Source organism: Ochlerotatus camptorhynchus, unplaced genomic scaffold, assembly GCF_037179485.1.
Source record: "Ochlerotatus camptorhynchus isolate MF236.1 unplaced genomic scaffold, CSIRO-AGI_Acam_v1.1 ptg000270l, whole genome shotgun sequence".
Lineage (NCBI taxonomy): Eukaryota > Metazoa > Arthropoda > Insecta > Diptera > Culicidae > Ochlerotatus > Ochlerotatus camptorhynchus.
This window is the reverse complement of record NW_027040759.1, coordinates 200,977-217,317: the sequence shown is the minus strand read 5'-3', so window position 1 is coordinate 217,317 and position 16,341 is coordinate 200,977.

Below are 16,341 nucleotides of genomic sequence, written 5' to 3'. Positions count from 1 at the left end.
GATCTTACAAGGAACATCGACTGGCAGAAATATGCAACGGCGGTGACAATCGGTGTCGAATCAATAGATGCGCTTCCACCATTGGAAGAATATCGATTCCTAGCCGATTTGATTTACAAAAGCTCACTGGAAGCACAAAAAAGAAAAGTTCCAAGTGCACCCTTTAAAAGGAGACCAGCCACACCTGGTTGGGACGAAGAATGCACAAAATTGTATGTAGAAAAATCTGATGCTTTCAAAGCTTTTCGTAGACACAAAACCTCCACTTACTTCGAGGAATATTCAAAGCTTGAGACAAAGCTGAAACAATTAATCAAAGCAAAAAAACGCGGTTATTGGCGCAATTTCGTCGAGGGACTCTCACGAGAAACCTCAATGAACACCTTGTGGAGGGTGGCTCGCAACATGCGTAACCGCTCATCTTTCAATGAGAGTGAAGAATACTCCAACCGATGGATATTCGATTTCGCTAAAAAGGTCTGTCCGGACTCAGTTCCAGCACAAAATATTCTTCGAGAAGCGTCTCCTAGCGGCGGCTCTCTGGATAGACCATTCTCAATGCTGGATTTCTCTATGGCTCTTCTTTCATCGAACAACTCCTCACCGGGAAGCGATATGATTAAATTCAATCTTCTGAAAAATCTCCCAGATATCGCTAAAAGACGCTTGCTAGACTTATTCAATTCCTTACTAGAAAACAACATTATACCGCCTGAATGGAGACAGGTCAAAGTAATAGCCATTCGAAAACCTGGCAAACCAGCGTCTGACCATAACTCATACCGTCCGATTGCCATGCTTTCGTGCATTAGGAAATTGTTGGAGAAAATGATCCTTCGGAGACTCGATCAGTGGGTCGAAACAAATAATTTGCTATCAAATACACAGTTTGGGTTCCGCAAGAGCAAAGGAACAAACGATTGTCTAGCGCTGCTTTCCACAGATATTCAACTGGCCTTTGCACACAAGGAGCAATTGGCTTCAGTATTCTTGGACATTAAGGGGGCTTTTGATTCAGTTTCCATTGAAATTCTGTCAGACAATCTGCACAGATGTGGACTTTCTGGAATTTTAAATAATTTCTTGTACAATTTGTTGTCAGAAAAGCAAATGAACTTTTCCCTTGGACAACTGACAACTTCCAGAATTAGCTACATGGGCCTGCCCCAAGGCTCATGTCTCAGCCCTCTTCTTTATAACTTTTACGTCAAAGATATCGACAACTGTTTGGCAGAACAATGCACGCTAAGACAACTTGCAGATGACGGTGTGGTTTCCGTAAGAGGTCCACATGCCGTGGACTTGCAAGGACCATTGCAAAATTCCTTAGATAACTTGTCTTCTTGGGCTATGAATCTAGGGATCGAATTCTCGCCGCGGAAAACTGAACTGGTAGTGTTTACTCGAAAGCGGTACCCAGCCCAAATGCAGCTTAATCTTTTGGGCAGAAACATTACCCAATCATTATCTTTCAAGTACCTTGGGGTCTGGTTTGATTCAAAGTGCACTTGGAATGCCCATATTACGTATTTGAAGCAAAAATGTCAGCAGAGGATCAACTTTCTCCGTTCAATTTGCGGCACATGGTGGGGTGCTCATCCGGGAGACCTCATAACGCTTTATAAAACAACTATTCTCTCTGTTCTAGAGTACGGCTCTTTCTGCTTTCTCTCGGCAAGAAAAAGTCACCTAATAAAATTGGAACGAATTCAATATCGTTGTCTGCGTATTGCTCTAGGCTGTATGCACTCAACGCATAACATGAGTCTCGAGGTTCTGGCAGGAGTAACACCCCTCCAGAACCGTTTCTGGGAGCTCTCTCTCAGAATACTAATCAAATGCGGAGTGACAAACACACTTATAATTGCTAATTTTGAAGAAATTCTTGGGCTGAACACACAATCTCGATTTATGAGAATCTACCACCACTACATATCGTCGGATATGTGTCTTCCTTGTTATACTCCAGACCGTGTTCACTTCACCAATCGCAGTTCCTCAATTGAATATGATCTGACCATGAAACAAGCAACTCATGGGATTCCCGATCAACTTCGACCTATTATTATTCCGCGTATTTTTACTGAAAAGTATCAACAAGTCAATTGCATAAAAAGATATTTTACAGATGGGTCCCGTCTCAATGGATCCACTGGCTTCGGTGTCTTCAATGAAAACTCTAGCGCCTTCCGCAAACTTCAGGAACCTTGTTCCGTTTTTGTTGCTGAGCTGGCAGCAATCAACTTCGCATTGGGGATGATTTCCAACATGCCCGCAGACCATTACTTCATCTTCACGGATAGTCTCAGTTCGATTGAGGCTATTCGGTCGATGAAACAAGGTAGGCACTCATCTTATTTCCTTTCAAAGGTAAGGGAGCAGATGTGTGTGCTGGTCGAAAGATCATATATGATTACCTTTGTATGGGTCCCCTCACATTGCTCAATCCCAGGCAATGAGAAGGCGGACTCTCTCGCAAAGGTGGGCGCGCAGGAAGGCGAATTGTATGACAGGCAAATTTCACACGATGAATTTTACCATTTAGTGCGTCAGAGTACCTTTTCGAGTTGGCAAACCGATTGGGACACTGGAAATCTTGGACGGTGGTTACATTCAATTATTCCTAATGTTTCTTCGAGAGCGTGGTTTAAAGGCTTGGGCTTAAGTCGTGACTTCATTCGCGTGATGAGTAGACTTATGTCCAACCACTACTCGCTAGATGCTCATCTCAATAGAATAAACCTCGTGGACAGCAACATCTGTCGGTGTGGAAACGGTTACGATGACATCGAACACGCAGTTTGGCAATGTACGGATAATGACGCCGCCAGAGAGCGACTTTTGAATACCCTCGAGGCCCAAGGAAGACAACCCTATGTTCCTATCAGAGACGTGTTGGCAACCCGTGATCTCTGCTATATGCAGTCCGTTTATGTTTTTCTTCAAATGTCTAGTATAAGAATTTAATTCCTTTTGTCTTTTGTCTCTCTTTATTAGTTTTTGTTTGTCTTGTCCCCCCGTCTCGATGAGTCTCATCGTCGCCCACTGGTCACCCACCATAGCCGGTTGAACTCCGGACGAAGCTAGAACAGCACTACCGTTCATACTGGCGACAACGCTCTGATGAGACAACGAAACCCTACCCCAAGCTCCTCCCCTGATCCTATCCTTCGAAAATGTACCCTTCTAACCTCGAGTAAGCCGCGAGTAATCGGCCCAACTCCTACTAGACATAGAATTAAGTGAATTTTGTTACACACAGTGAACAATGAATTATCGGCTCCGTAAAGCTAACGCGATTGAGCCTTCCAAATAAACGAACTAGATAAAAAAAAAAAAAATCTAGCTATAGAAGTCGGTGCCTTAGTTTTCACTTATAGCTGTCGCAACAATCTTCAAAATTTCAACGTGATGAGTCATCATTCTATGACCGGAAAGCAAGATGGATGCGCTGGCTGCAATAGGCCAGATGAAGCGGACAATATGGTCCAATGCGATTCATGCGATGCATGGTGGCACTTCAGTTGTGCAGGTGTGACGGGTTCGATCACCGATCGAATGTGGCTTTGTTCCCACTGCAAACGACCTTCTCGTGCTATGACGAGAGCCAGCATCGCGAGTCGATCTTCGTCACATTTGTCAGAGAGTATGGCACGTCTGCGCGAGCGTCAGGAGTTAGAGAAACTGCGCGTGGAAGTGGAACTTGAAAAGAAGTTCTTGCAGGAGCAACGAAAGCTATTGGAAGCTACGATTGCCACCGAGGAGGAGAAAATAAGCCGGGTGAGTTGTGGGAACAGTCGAAAAAGGGTTCAAGAGTGGATTGGGAGCAGTGCGAATCTGGAAATTAGCGCGGCAGGAGAAAACCAAGTGCCAGCAGCTTCAGCGGTTCAGCAGCATATTTCTCATCCCCTCCAAACGAATCCTGATGTTGGTGCTGTAGGAGGTGTTCCCGAAGAACTACCGTCGGGGTCACCATCAGACTTAGACATCCAACAACACAGTTCTCCTCTTCGGGACCCAACTATCTCCGTGTTGAATGCCAGCGAAGGCGATTTAATAGACCGGAGTATCGTGGAAGTTGATATTGATCAACGGAAGGCCTGGGACATGATACGTGAGCTACGAGTGAGACTGGAGCGTTGTGTAGAGCAATCGGAGCCAACCTTCCCTCAGTTGGATGATTTGCAACGCCAATTGGGGCTATGCAGGACGGAAATCGAAGGAATGCAGTCAACCGTGCATCGCTTATCAAGGGTGCCGTCGTCAGTTACCCAGGCGGGCGCATTGAATGTTGAAGGAACAGCCAGAAACCGGGATGAAGTGCTCGTGCAACCCAACGCATCGGTACTAGGTGCCATTCCGAAGCACTACCTCCAGGTAAGTGTCATGCCTCTGAGAACCCAATCAATAGTTCGAAGAAAAACAATGCCTCTCATCCAAATCCAAAACCAAACATGCAAATTCTCTCAAACGAGCAGCATTTAGCCCACGCGCGCTCTAATTTGGTAAACAGCAACAACCTGTTGCAGCAACAGACTATTAGACAAAGTACACCTTTCCCTCTGACGATAGCCCAATATGCACCCCTACAATCTTCGGTGCGTCAGCCTCCAGTGCAGCGGCCTTCGTTTCAGCAAACTCAGGTGCAGCAGACTCAAGTGCAACAGCTTCTGATGCAGCAAGCTCCGATGCACCAATCTCCGATGCACCAACCTCCGATGCACCAACCTCCGATGCACCAACCTCCGATGCACCAGCCTCCGATGCACCAACCTCCGATGCACCAGCCTCCGATGCACCAGCCTCTGATGCAGCGACCTCCGATGCAACCTCTGACGCAGTTTCCGGTGCAACAGCTTCCGATGCAGCCACCTTTGGTGCAGCAGCCGGTTGGTGACCTTCCGATATTACTTGGTATTCCACGATCAAACTTGGACGAACCAGAGAGAGCACTAGAGCTGCAGCCCACACAACAGCAACTTTCTTCTCGTCAGTCTTTGGCTCGAGACCTTCCTATGTTCTCTGGGGATCCAGCTGAATGGCCGATATTCATTTCCAATTTCGAGTACACGACGAAGACGTGCGGTTATACTCAGGGAGAGAACATGGTTCGCCTCCAAAGATGCTTGCGAGGGCGTGCGTTAGATACTGTTCGCAGTCGTTTAGTATTTCCCGCAGCGGTTCCGCAAGTGTTAGCGACGCTAGCATGCGATATGGGCGTCCTGAGTTACTAATCAACGCCCTGTTGCAGAAGGTTAGAGCGATGCCTGCTCCTCGAGGAGATAAGCTGGAAGCACTTATTGAGTATGGGATGGCTGTTCAAGATTTGTGCGACCACATTGAAGCGGCGAATGAACGAGCTCATTTGTCGAACCCTACTCTTTTGCAAAAACTTGTAGGAAAACTGCCCGCGGATCAGAAGTTGATGTGGGCAGGCTATAAACGAGAACGAGTGGTTGTGGACCTGAAAACTTTCAGCGAGTATATGACTGGGCTAATACAGGATGCTTCAAGCGTGGTACTGTACGAATCGGATTCACGGAAAAACAGCAGAAGAGAGAAAACGAAGGCATACTTAAACTCGCACGTAACCAAGGTCGACGAGGTGTTCACTCCGGATACGACGCAATACAAGGCGGGTGTATGCCTACATTGCGAAAAAGAAGGTCATAAACTTCGAGAATGTCAGGCGTTTAGAACGCTCTCCATCGACGATCGCTGGCGACGGATTCGGGCTCTGAGCGTGTGTCAAATCTGCTTATTCGGACATGGAAGAAGATGTCAGTATAAACATCATCCGTTATTGCATGGCAAGTCAACAGCTCCAACAACGCAAGTTGGAAATAGCCACACCCATCGCCTCCTGGATTCAGGTGTCTTGTTCCGGATTGTTCCCGTGACATTGCACGGAAAGTCGGGAAAAGTTGATACCTTCGCTTTTCTGGACGAGGGCACGTCATTGACCCTAGTCGAAGGTGATCTGGTAGCCCAGCTTGGTTTGGCAGGAAATTTGAATCCACTCTGTCTTAGATGGACCGGAAACACGTCGCGAGTAGAGAAGGAGTCACAGACCGTGACGATTACAATTTCAGGACCGGATCAGAAGCGACATTACAAGCTTGTAAATGCTCGAACGGTACAGAATTTGGATCTACCGATGCAATCCTTCGACCTAGAAGCGGCAGCAAGGAAGTTCGCTTATCTGAAGCAGTTGCCAATTCACAGCTATCACAACGCTAAGCCGGAGCTCTTAATTGGGCTAGACAACCTCAAATTTGCTGTACCGTTGAAGACAAAAGAGGGAGATGGATCTGGGCCGATTGCCGTCAAAACTCGATTGGGATGGTGTGTCTATGGGCGACAGGATTCACGGGTCAATGGCGGATTAAGTTTTCACATTTGCGGATGTACGAGAGATGTCGAGTTACACGAGACAGTCAAACAGTTCTTCGCCGTGGAAGAGAATGGAGTCAAGCGTCTCGAGAACACTTTCAGCGCGGAAGAAAAACGAGCTCAAGAATTGTTGTCAGGCACTTCGAGACCTACTGTGGAAGAAGGACGATATTGAGTTACCGGATAGCTACGGTATGGCGTTGCGACGACATCAGTGTCTCCAACGAAGAATGGAACGCAACCCAGCTCTACGAGAGAATATCAGCCGTCAAATACAAGAATACGTCAAAAAAGGTTACGCTCATCGGGCGACTCCAGCCGACTTTGAGAATGCAGATCCCAGGAGAGTTTGGTTCTTGCCGTTGGGAGCTGTTACGAACCCAAACAAGCCTGGAAAGGTGCGTCTTGTATGGGACGCGGCGGCGAAAGTTTCCGTAGTATCGCTGAATAGTGTCTTGCTGAAAGGACCGGACCAGCTAACCCTCTTGCCTGCAGTACTGTTCCGTTTCCGTCTGTACTTCGTGGCTGTCAGTGCAGATATCGAACAAATGTTCCATCAGTTAGGCATTCGTTCAGTCGATCGAAATTCACTACGTTTCCTGTGGAGTGAAAACCCCGATGATCCAGCGGCGGTTTATCTGATGGACGTTGCGACGTTCGGTGCTACTTGCTCCCCTGCTTCGGCGTAGTATGTGAAGAATATGAACGCCAAGGAACACATCCAGCAGTATCCCAGGGCCGTCGAAGGAATATTGAAGAGTCAGTACGTCGACGATTACCTCGACAGCTTTGGCAGTGAAGAAGAAGCGGAGAAGGTTTCAGCAGAAGTCCTAATGTTAAAACTAATCATAAACTAAACTAAACCTACTGTTGCAGTTTGAAGCGTGAATAAATCTAGCTATAGAAGTCGGTGCCTTGGTTTTCACTTATAGCTGTCGCAACAAAAGCCTTACTCATATCTGATTGTAATTTAGGAACCAAATTTATGAGGTCCTGAATTTAACCAAGTTTTGCTAAGTAGGAAATCCAAAATATGTACATAGGACCAAAATCATAGGTTACTTCTATTGTATTTAAAATCAATATCCAGAAAAAAAAGCACGAGAATTTTTACTACACAGCTTAACGTAGTCTACGTCAACCATGCGGTCGTGTCTTGTACACAACCCCACTTTTTTTTTAATTATGAAATAATTAGATGCTATGATCATATTTTGAATTGGTACGATACAAGAAGAGGTTGCAAAGAATGTGTTTGACATATTAAACCTGATTATTTCACTTCATGAGTGTTACAATCAGCGATTTTTCACACGCTCACTCACTCACTCACTCACTCACTCACTCACTCAGCGATCAGCAAATCGCTGATTGTGACTCATAGAAAGCAAAATTTACAGGATTTATGTTTCAAACACATACTTTGTAACCTCTTCTTGTAAGTTACATGTAAACCATGTCATCATACCATCCTTTGGTTTTATTATTCCGAACAACATTATTTTAGCTGAAATGAGTATTTGCAACCTTGTTTGTGGATATCAACTAGTATTGTGTTTGTGTATGATTCATCTGATAGCCTTTCGACAGCTATATTACAGAATCTGTGTTAATGATGGGGCCTCCCTAAGCTCAGTCGATAAAGGCGCAGCTATAAAGCAAAACCATGCTGGTGGTGGCTGGGTTCGAATCCCGGTTTGATCTAGGAATTTTTCGGGCTGGAAAATTTCTCCACTTCTCTGGGCATAAGAGTATACTTGTACTTGACACACAATTATACAAATGCAAAAATGGTGCTAGCATCGCTGGAAAGCTCTCAATTAAGACCTGTGGAAGTGCATCTTAGAACACTAAGTTGAGAGCACGCAATAAGCTAATATGCGATAAGCAATAAGCTTGAAATTCGAAGAAAAAGAAAAAGAAGAAGTGTTAACGGTGATTCTGTATAAATTCTATGCAGAACTGTAAAATCTTCATGCCTACATTTCATAATCCCACCCCATGGATGTTATCCACTTCAGCGTCCCACAGTGTAATTCAAACAGCACTACTGCAACATAGTCCAGCTTCGATTTGTGGTCGAGCGAGATAAGTGCATGTGATTTTAATTAATATATCATATTCCGAATCGGAATAACATTGGCACTCAAATCCCCTCGAACGAGCGTGTCTGGCATAAACACAAAGCCGTGCTGCCGGACTGCATTCAATCGCAATCGGAACAATGATGAAGATGACCCTCGTTACGGCGGACGATGGATGGAAACTCATCTCTTCTGTATGCGCCGTGTGGCTGAGCGAGGGTAGCAAAGTATTTCCATTCCTACGACGTTATAATCCATCCATGTGCCATCCGATCCAGCAGAGTTGATCCCGCGTGCGGTACATTCACGCAGGGAGGCTGAAACCGAAACTTATTAACAGATGCCAACCTCCGGTCCGGTCCTCCTTGAGGGTAGAGAGGATTCTAGGGGATATCCTTGTTTCCGACCGTTCGCATTTGAGAGAGCACCAGAGAATGCGACACGGCAGAAATACTAAAATTAGGAAACGCCCACGGACTGTCGTCGTCGTTAATTTTATTACCCGGTTCGCTATAAATAAAGCCCTGGAAGAGGAACGAGCTCCAGGCGGGTGATGCTGGAACTGTTGGGTGAAAATATGGAATTTTGATCGGTGCGTTTAGATTCGGGCCTCTGGGCGTCGCCCCCTTATGGTGTTTTGTTGCTGAGCGGTTATACGGCTATAAATAAATGTGAATACGGGATGTCATTTTTCAACATTGTATCGAAAATAATAATCGATTTTGGACGGTGCTGCTGCAAATGCAACTTGGTGTTGTTTGCGAATGTTAATTGAAGATTTCAATTCCCTACTTAAATAAGAAGCTACTTTGACTTACGGTAACATTATGCAAGGATTTTGAGTTTCCCATTAGCTCTGATTCCAACAGCTCGTCATTCCTTTCGAAACCCTTAAACCCACCTTGACAGACACAAGCAGCGTTAGTTTCACTGCAGTCCAACGCGGCGGCGGCCGGGTGCCATCACGCGACAAACAATAACGTGAACGTCCATCAATGAATAAATCAAAACTCGACATCCAATTATGTCGGAAATCGAATCTGTGCAGTAATTTCCGAACCCAATAACTACGAGGGTGGCTTTCAACTTCAACAGCAGGAGACAACCACCGGCACCGGCTTTCGTGTCACGCTCCTCGAGCCAACAAATGACAAACGCTCAACTCGAGTTCGATTTAAAATTGCGTGACAAATTGGTCCGCCCGTCAATCAAAATGGAGTCCCAGCACTTGGAACCGGCGACGACGGCGGTCCTTGAACACCCGGTGAAGTAGCACTCGACAAACTGTTGGGGGGTGTTGGCGACATCGGATTCGATTGCCGCAGTTCTGCTACCTATTCCGGAGGGTAGGGAGTGAATTTCTCGGAAATGAGTCCGATTTGTCAGTTACTGCAACCCCCAAGAACTCAAACTGTGTCTCGACGTTGAATTATTTATCGGTAATTACTCGGTCCCGGGCGGATGTCTGAGGGACAGACATGGTTTTCATTTCGTTGCGATGGTCGAGGTGCAGCAACGTTGTTCGTTACACAGAAAAATGAGTGAAATTTCGCGGTGCACCCGATCGTGGCATGTTTTCGTCCATCTACAAGGTTACACTGACTGGTTGCACCCGTTCGGATGTTCTAGGAAATGCCGTTTTCTTGTCGTTGGTTGTTGGCTTTCTTCTAGCCACACTGCTGCACCGGTATCCACTGATCGGTGCATCCTGATGGATCACAATAAGAAGAGGATGAGAGAGAGAGAGAGAAGAAAAAAAAATGCAATTATGCTCCAGCCCATATCGTGTCTTTGGTCGTGTTCGATGGCTCAGCAGTTATGGACAACGAGAGGCAGAATATGGTCAACGGTGCGTATCAGTCTCGCACGCCTGGCCTGGTCTGGGCAAACACAAGCAGCACACTCTCCTAGGATCGGTACGTACGATCATAATGATAATGATGGCTAACAATTAAAAAGATCAACCATCCCATTCATAACTGCGCGCCTCGGTACTGGCCATGCTCATCCAGACGCGGGGGTGGGAGTTTCAACAGGAGAGGGCCAAGATATATGCTGATCATCACCGCGCATAGTCCACAAATCCCCCCTCAGTTTCGAGTTCCAAGTTCCAAGTCGTCACGTCAACCAAAGCTGACTGAGCAGCAACAGCAATACCATTAGCCCACAATCTGGACACGAGCCACAGTTCCGGGCGTTCACACCAGGGCGGCAGTGCGGCCAGATTGGCTGGGAAGGATGAAAAAATCTACGGGTGAAAATTTGTTCCAATATTATTTATCTGGGTTCATGTCCTTGAGTACGAAAGTGACCCCGTTGGCTTCGTACCACTCCAGGACAACATTTGAATAGTCACGAACGGCGCACTCTGTTTGCCGCATCATGTATTTCTTGGCAAACTTTGAAAGTTACTGTCTTTGGCATACTTGTTCAGGGGGTCAAGACTTTTGACTGGTGTTCTGGCAGTAGTTCAGAATTTTGTTACCACGCGGTGCTAGCATACATGGACAACTCTCGCATATCATATAGTTCCTCAAGATCCTGAAGAGGTATAAATTGAATGTCTTCGACAAACTTGAGCAGGACGTCAAAACTTATTGCTTGGTGCACAATAGTTTACAATAGTTTCTCACTTTGCAGCGCTAGTATACACGTGAAATTCTCACATAAACAGTATCTAAAGCTCCTGACCAGATTAAAAGTTACTGTCTTCGGCAAAGTTGTTCAGAATTTATTCACTTCATGGTGCTAGTATACACTTGCAATTCTCGCATATGATGTGTATCGAGACCTACTAAAATAGCGGCGCCGGTGGTGTAGTGGTAAGCGCCTGAGTTCAATCCCAGTCGGCGCCGCCGGGATGTTCTGAGGCATAACATCTCTGATCACACCTTCCTTCGGAAGGAAAGTTAAGCCGTTGGTCCCCGGTTCATGAGTTGATGGGTCGACAGGTAGAGTCCAGGTGTGGAAGATGCTTCCTTGGCGTCGGTAGCATTGGTGCTCAGCACGGAAAACAAGATCGACGGAAAACAAATCAAGGAAAAAGAGACCTACTAAAAAGTTACTGCCACCGGCAAAGTTATCCAGGAGATCAAAACCTTTTCGTTGGTGGACAGTACAGAATTTTCTTACTACGCGGCGCTAGGATTCACGTGAAATTCTCGCATATATAATATGTAGAGATCCTAACCAGCTAGAAACTTACTGTATTCGGCAAAGCTATTAAGGAGATGAAGACCTTTAGGCTGGCGAACAGTAGTTCTGAAATTTCACATATAAAATATCTTGAGATACTGGAGATGCAACAATTTTTGTAGTACTGTTAGTTTTCTATAAACAGGGAGCGTGACGAATTTTTGCAGTAAATTTCAAATAGTAATTTCTCATACTTGTGGATCATGATTTAAATATATTTGGCAGCACTGAATTGCTTATACTGTTAGGTGTAAGATGTAAACAAACAGTGTTGAGTAAAAGTAAAGATGTCGAAGCAAGAGACCAATCGGTCAGCCGCTGTCGCTTTGTTGCGCGCCGGAGTAAGCGTAATAGAAATAATTCGGTCGGTAAATGTGTCTGAAAGAACAGTGAATTATTTAAAAAAAAAGGCCTGGGAAAGTGATAAGACGGAGCACCTGCTCATACTGCTAATAAAACACAGAAATGGCTTGCGGAAATTAATTCGGAATTTTGGGAGAAAGAAATTTGGCCCCCTAGCAGTCCCGATATCAATCCGATGGATTATTTTGTATGGGGCATCGTCGAACGGGATACCAATAGAACCCCTCACACCACACTTAAGTCGCTAAAAGCTAAAATCAAGGCAGTGATGACATCTATGGATCAAAACATTGTCAAACGTTCATATGGCAGTTTCCGGAAGCGTCTAATTACAGTCGTCGAAAGTGGAAGCGACTTTTTTTTTTGAATAAAATTAGTTACAACTTCCATATGTTGCGAAAGAAAATAAATCAAAAAATTAAATTTCACCTATTTACAGTTTGTTTACAAAATACAAATATCTCCCACTGTTATAAAGCTATATCAATTATTTTAATGCCAAATTAAAAATGATGAAATTTGCACAAATGCACAAACAGTGAAATAATTTAAAGAGTTGTGCTTTCAAGGAACCTCTAGGAAATGCCGAAGAATAGTCGAACTAGGAGGAATAATTCTAGCGATCACGAACAACAAGAGAGCAGCATAATAATGAAGTGCATGCGGTCCATGAAGCACTGAAAGCCGAAAATTTTAACTCTTAAAAGGTTACGGTAGGTTATGTTCTGAATAAAAACAGACCAGCCTTCTCTAGAAATTGCGTTTCCATTATGATCTGAATAACAAGTATCGGAAATCTGCCGACAGGAAACTACAGAAGCTGTAAATTGGCTGCCTTTCGAACCATAAAAAATAGAAGGGTCTGTGTCTAGGGACATGTACGGAAGCTTGACGTAGGACCGCTAGTGGACGGAACAAATATGTTGATCAGTTCTTAACTCTTTCCGTTTTTGAATTGGTGGCCCTGAAAAGGCCCGGTTGTTTTTTAAATGGTGGTCACACCAGTCCAAGTCGATGCCGACCGGATGACGGCGGCCTAGTCATACTTCCTATTGCGGGAAGCCTTTCTTCCGGCGAATGTGGGTGCTTTCGTCGTCGTGTTGTCTTCGTATTGGTGCGATGTGTGCTGTTCCACTCATACGTCGTGACCGACGCTTATCCGTCCGTTACTCGAAAGCAAATGACGAAGAAAACGGTTTGGGTAGTGCTTTTATTATTGCTGCTTTTCTCCTCTCTTCCTTTCATTGGTGAAATGGTGAGTGGTCAACCGAGCATTGAGCTCGCTCATGTAAACATGCGCAATGTGTCGTGTGCTCGATTTGCGCTCTATCGTTGCGTCCGTGTCTGAATTTTAATTTTTTTTTTTTACGTGACCCCCAGAATAGAACCCAAGCAACTCAGCTTGTCATAAATTGACCGCGACGAACGCCAGCGACATCGGTGATTTCGGCGACGCCGTCGAAACCGAGAATTCTGCCGGCCCAAGTGCAGCGAAAGTCAAGTTTCCTCCACTGGTGGAGAAGCAAGTACCGCTCAACACGCTGATTGGTGATCTCTCATCGCTGGGCGTTGCAGCTGAGTTTAAGCTCGGCAGGATCGGCACCAAGGTGATGCTCCGTAGGAAAGCGGAGTACGAGGTGGCCGTGAAATATCTGAAGGATTCCAAGGCGGAATTCTTCACGCACGACATCCCCGGTGAGAAGCCCTTTAAGGTAGTCATCAGGGGTCTACCAAACTTCAACCCCAAGATGGTCGAAGCTGAAATCAACCGGTACAAGCTAGCCCCAATCGCTATCTTCCAAATGACAAGGAGACGTGACGCAGTGCCAGCGGTGCCTGAATTTTGGACACGGTACCCGCAACTGCTACATCAAGCCACGTTGCAGCAACTGCGCTCACGAACACGCCACTTCTGACTGCCCTGCGGATGGAGCCGTGGCGTTAAAATGCGCCAACTGTGGTGGTGCACATCAAGGTTCCCATAAGCAGTGCTCCAAACGCGAGGACTTCAAACGCATCGGAAAACAGGTGGCAACTAATAACCAACCAGGACGCAAGAAGGACAAAGTCCCGGCATTTCGCACTTCCGACATTCCTCCCATCGGTGACGGTTGCGTGTATTTCCTGTTCGCAGATGATAAAGCAATAGCCGTCAAAGGAAGGATGCCTCGTGAAATAACGAACAAACTTCAACGATGCCTTAACGCCTTTGCTGATTATGCCTCCACGTGGAAAATCAAAATCAATGCCTCCAAAACACAAGCGATCATGTTCCTCCATCGGCAATCGCCCAAACTAAAACCGCCATCTTGTACTGTAATCATGGATGGCACAAGGGTTGAGTGGTCCGCCGAAGTAACCTATCTTGGGATGTGGTTCGATGAAAAGCTCCTCTTCCGTTCGCATGTAGAGAAAACTGTAGTCAAGTGTTCTGCCTTGGTTAGGTGTCTGTATCCGCTGATTTGCCGCAGATCCCGCCTCTCAAGGGTGAACAAACTGGCCGTCTACAAACAAATCATAGCACCTGCGATCCTCTACGCAGCTCTGGTGTGGGAATCATGTGCACAGACTCACAGGAACAAAATTCAGGTTGCTCAGAATAGAGTGCTGAGGATGGTACTTGATCGTCCTTTTGACACAAGAATTTCAGATCTCCATCAAGAGGCAAATGTTCCAAAATTGGATTTCAAAATTTATGACATTAAGACTAGGTTTGTGCAAAAATGCAATACATCAGAACATGCTTTGATAAGCAATTTGTATTTAGTAGATTAGGTGTATATAGTAGTTGTAGGTTAGTTGTAGTTGTAAATAGTAGTTATAAGCAGGCATGGACAATCATTTGCATTCATTTCGTGCATTCATTTACATTCATTTGCCTCTAATTTTTTTTTCTTCAACAGCATTTCACAAAATGATGTGAAAAGTTTTTGTAGGTTTTGTTATTAGCTACAACTTTTGTTAACAAGTCAAATCTGTATCTCCTATGTATGACGAAGCAGAGCGAACAGAAGCTACTACTGTTGAGTCCGCATCGTGTTCTCTTGCCGTGCGGATCTATTTGCTTTTTGCTGAAGGAAGTGTTACTACTACCTAAAGTTACAACAAATTTAAATAGCACTTTTCGGTGCTCAACCTGTAAAAAAATTTCTACCTTGTTCAACTCTTATTCCTCTTCGATCCTTGTTTGGACCCTACCCGAGGTAATCCTTCTTGGATATCGATTTGGAAAATTCCTCTTCGATCCTTCAGATTCTTATAGTAATCTGCTTGGAAGTCGATTTGGATAAAAATTTACTGCCGCCATGGCACCTAAACGCAAAAGAAAGAGGCAAACTCTTGATCCCCCTTGTGATGAAATTAATTTGAGTAATCAATTTGATTTGCTCACGGATGATGAGAATGATCCATCATCCAAGCAAAATTCTAGTAAACTTTCCCGGCTTAATGCCAAGAAAGAAAAGATTCCCCCTATTGTGATAACCACTACCGATTTCCATGCTCTTCGCATGGAACTTTTGAATTTCGTGAAAGTTAAGTTTTCACTACAAATTGGACGTCGGGGTGAATGCCGTGTATTGGCTGAAACCTTGGACGGATTTAAATGTCTTCTCAAGTATCTTACTGAGAAGCATCACAAATTTTTTACTTACGACACCAAAACTGAATGTGTTTTTAAGGTGAATCCCTGGATCAGATCAAAGATGAATTGGCAAAATTACTTGGAGTTGTGCCACTCCAAGTAATCAAAATGAAAATGAAATCCCGTCCTGGCGATTCGCGCAACGGGATTTCTAATGATTTTTATTTAGTTCACTTCAAGTCTAGTGAACTAAACAACCTTAAGGCCTTAGAAAAAGCTAGACTTATGCTCCATGTCCGAGTGAAGTGGGAACACTTCGGGAAGACTGGAGGAAATTTCCAAAACCTCACTCAGTGCCGTAAGTGCCAGGGATGGAGTCACGGAACTAAAAATTGCTACATGCCAGCTAAATGCATGAATAGTGGTGATTCCTCTTACGCAAAGGACGACTGTCCTGTGAAGGAAGATCCTAAGAAATTTAAATGTTCAAATTGTGGTGAAAACCACAAATTCAATTTTTAGGAATGTAAGATGTTTCAATTTGACATACTTTCCTGATGAATGGAAAAATGTTAAAGTTGTTCCAATATTGAAGCCGGATAAAAATCCAGCTGAAGCTTCTAGCTACCGCCCAATAAGTTTGCTTTCTTCAATAAGTAAACTTTTTTAAAAGATAATTTTAAATGGAATGATGCTTCACATCAATACGAACTCAATTTTTGC